This window comes from Lepidothrix coronata, unplaced genomic scaffold (assembly GCF_001604755.1).
Source record: "Lepidothrix coronata isolate B3197 unplaced genomic scaffold, Lepidothrix_coronata-1.0 Scaffold197, whole genome shotgun sequence".
NCBI classification, from domain to species: Eukaryota; Metazoa; Chordata; class Aves; order Passeriformes; family Pipridae; genus Lepidothrix; species Lepidothrix coronata.
Window position 1 is genome coordinate 1677922 of NW_016690377.1, and position 3708 is coordinate 1681629.

General features: G+C 59.8%; 1 protein-coding gene across 1 annotated transcript in view; it reads right to left on the minus strand.

Annotated features, from left to right (window-relative positions):
- GFRA2 (GDNF family receptor alpha 2) overlaps positions 1 to 1711 on the minus strand; it is a 14929-nt gene extending 13218 nt beyond the window's left edge. The window contains exon 1 of the mRNA XM_017831792.1: positions 1530 to 1711. The gene's annotated coding sequence lies outside the window, so the exon portion shown is untranslated. The remainder of the gene's footprint in view (positions 1 to 1529) is intronic.
- Positions 1712 to 3708: the final 1997 nt, after the last annotated feature.

Sequence of the window (3708 nt, forward strand, 5' to 3'; positions counted from 1 at the left end):
TGGAGCGCGGCCCCCCTGCCCGGGGGAGGGTCAGCGCTGGCTCCTGGTGCCCTGGCACACTCCCCATGGCTCACACGAGGCTCGCAGCCCCTCCTTTCCTGCACCAAGGTCCTCTAATCCCCCCCTTGGCTCCCCCCCAGGCAATTAGCAGCAGCTCCTTCTCCACAACAACCAGCACTAACAGCTCGTTCCCTTCACTGCCCGCGCTCAGGTCGGGGTTGGGGGTCCCGGGGGGCACCCGCGGGCTGCTCGCACCCCCCCAGCCCCGGCCAGGGGGGCAGGGAAGGGGTGGGAGAAGCCCTGAGCCCGCAGCACGGAGCTACCCCTTCCCCCAGCCCCAAAATCGCCGGACGGGCTCTGCCGGTGTCAATAAATCAACCCGGGAGGGTTCAATCCCCCGCCCCACACTCTTTTTTGCTTTTCCTACTTTCCAGCAGCTCAAATATTTCCCTGACGCCGATGTGATCCCGGGAGGGGGGAGGCAGCCTCATCCCAAACATCCCAAACATCCCAATCCCGGGAAAATCCACCTCGGGGGGCTCAAACCCAGCAGAGAGAGGGGGGGGATGCACCGTCCCGGCCCTGCTCAGGGGGGTCCCCAGGTGAGCTGGGGGGGCTCCGGGCGGGGCTGCACGACCCCCCGAGTTCACACTGTGACATCTGGGGACACGGGGACATCCTCCACCCACCCCAAAACCCCACGGTGAGGCGGGTTTTGGGGGGAAGGGTGAGGAGGAGAAAGAGCGAGGAGAAGCCAAGGCACTGCTGACCTAATTTGGGAAGGGGGTGGGGGGTGGCGGAGGGAAGGTTGTCATGGAAATGGACGGCAAAAAAGAAGTTGCCGAGGACGGTGGTGGAGTTTGGGATCCTGGGGGGGTGGGAGGAGGCACAGAGATGCTCCAAGGGGCACGGAGATGCTCCAAAGGGCTCGGCATCCCTCTCCCAGCAGCATTCCAGAGCTCGGCTCCAGGCCATCCCCCCCAGGAGGGACAGCAAACAGGGTCCCCCCTCAGCCCCCCCAAATATGAGGCACCTCGAGGGCCCCAAATCTTCCAGAAGATGTGGAACAGGGAGTCTGTGCCCCCCCACTCCTCCCCACCCCGGTGCTGGGGACGAGGGAAATCAGGGATTTAGGGGAATTTCAGCCTCTCCAGCCCAACCTCAGCAATCTCCTGTAAATCCGCCCTTGAATCCGGGAGGTAAAAAAACCTAAATCCCAGCCTAGGGAGGGCTGAAACCGAGAGGATCTGCCCCAAAATGCACCAGCAGGCGGGATCCAGCCCCTCCACCCCCCTCCAGCATCCCAGCCAGCTCCAGGGAGGCCTCGTGTCCCCCCAGGGCACCAGATTTGGGGTGATGGGCGACGAGAGGGGCAGGAAAGCAGCTGGAGGAGCTGCAGGAGCTACAGGACAAGCCCCGGGGAGGGGAGGAGCTGCAGGTTTTCCCTGCCAGGGAGCTCTCTCGGTGGCAGGTCTGTGTTCCCCGGGCAAGGGGAAGATAAAGCAGCCAGAGCGTGTTGCTTTTATTACCTGAGAAAATTGAAGCGAGTCTGAATATATCAGAGAGACGAGAGGTGACCGGCTCGTAGGGGGAAGCTTCATAAAATTCTTCTCCTGCCGTGGGAGGAAAGGGAGAGAAGGAGGAAGGGAGGGAGGGAGGAAAAGCAAATTAAAACCCACACGGGGAATGATCTCGGCACGGGCAACCCCCCCACCACCACCAGCCTGGGATTTGGGAAGGGGGGAAGCCAAAAAGCCTTTAAAAAAAAAAAGCCTGAAACACGAGGAAAAAAGCTGATTTTGGAGCGGTTCAGGTCGGCTCTGGCTGCTGGGGAGGGGGTGGGTGGGTCCTGCTGCCAGCTCAGCTCCCTGTCCCAGCCGGGGTTGGCTGGCAGTGGCTCCAGGAGTTGAGGGAATTGGGATTTGAAAAGGGATTGGGATTCCCTGGCCATGGCCCCCCAGCCTGGGCCAGCTGCAGGCTGGAGGTTTGAGGGGCTGTGCTCAGCTCTGGGTTGTTTTATTGTTGTTCCAACCCCCCCATTTGCCTAAAAACCCGCTGTAAGATGGTTTTCCACCCCGTTCCTTGGGAAAATAGGAATATTTCAGTGCAGGGGTACAGACCCTCATCCTCTGAGAGCCCCAGAGTGTCCCCACCTGCACTCCAGGGGCTCATCCACCACAATCCACCCCTTCCAGAGGGAACCTGAGCGTGATCCAGGCCGGGGGCAAATCCCCCTTCTCCCATCTTGGATTTCAGGGAAAACCCCCGTGCTTTTGCCGGGTTAAACCCCGGGAAAAAAAAAAAAGCCGATTTCAGGACAACCAGCCACGGCCCTCAGGAGAGGAAACGCTCTCCCCAAACCCCGGCGGCCACAGGAAAAAATAAATAAAATATATATATATCTATAAAAATTAATCGATGGCCGGACTTTGAAAGCCCCGGCTGAGGCTGAGCAGCAGCTGGAGCATCGATCCAGGAGTGCTGGGGCATCCCTTCCCCAGGATCCCTGCGGGGTGGGGAGCCAGGGTGGAGCCTGCTGTGTCCCAGGGATGCACCCCGGGGTTATTCCCGGCCCGAGGCAGCAGCGTTTGTCCCGCGGGATTACGGAGCCGCTCCAAAGCCTGCGTGGCCAAGGAGGGACAGGGAGCGGGGCAGGAGGGTTTGCTCCGAGCCCAGCGGCTCCTCAGTGGCATTCCTTGGAAATCTGGGAGGAGGAGACACCGGTGGGATGCCAGGTGGGATGCCAGGCTGAGCCATCTCCACCTCCTGCGGGGTTCCAGCCCATCTCCCCGTGCCTGCTCTCCCCAGGGTGATGCTCTCTGGGGGCACAGGGAAGGGAACAGGCTCCAGGCAGCCCCGAGGGTCCTTCTCCAGGCCATTCCAAACCCCTCCTCCAGCTCCCCGGGTTTCCTCGTGCTCCAATGACAAACAGCACCTTGATTAAAGCGCGTTTAGGAAGCACAGTAACCTCCCGGTGCATTGCTAAGCACAGTAACCTCCCGGTGCATTGCAATGAATAATTAAACCCCAACTTGACTCCTGCTGCTTTGCCAGGGAAATTACGGAGCACTAAAAGGGCACTGGACCTGCCTGGAGACACAATTAACCTCCAGGAATGAGGCTGGAGCCAGAGCAGCCCTCCCCGAGGGCAGGGACAGGGGACATTCCCCAGCTGGGAGGACACCAGCCCCGAAATCTTGGCCAAAACAGCACAAGATCAGGATCTGCTTCGGGTTCCTCGCTGCACATTAAAGCAACGAGCTGCTGGATCACCCCAGAGCTTCCACCTCTCCCTAAGACTTGGCATAATCACTTCTCTTCCCACCTCCTCCTCCAGGTACAGCTCCTGGAGTACCCAGCAAGCCCTTAAAAACGTCCCTCATTCATGCTTGCAAAGCCCTGGGAAGCTGCTCAATGAAGGCTGTTAATGAGGGGGAGAAAACAATTAAGGAGTAATTCCTGCTCTGGGACGGGTTTTGGGCTCGCAGCTTCCTGTGCTGACCCAGATTTGGAGGGAACTTCACCCAGGGGGGCTGTGAGCTGGGGTACAGCTCCCCCAGCCTCAGGTACAGCTCCCCCAGCCTCAGGAACAGCTTTCCCATCCTCCAGCACACCTTTCCCATCCTCAGGTACAGCTTTCCCATCCACAGGTACACCTTTCCCATCCTCAGGTACAGCTTTCCCATCCACAGGCACACCTTTCCCATC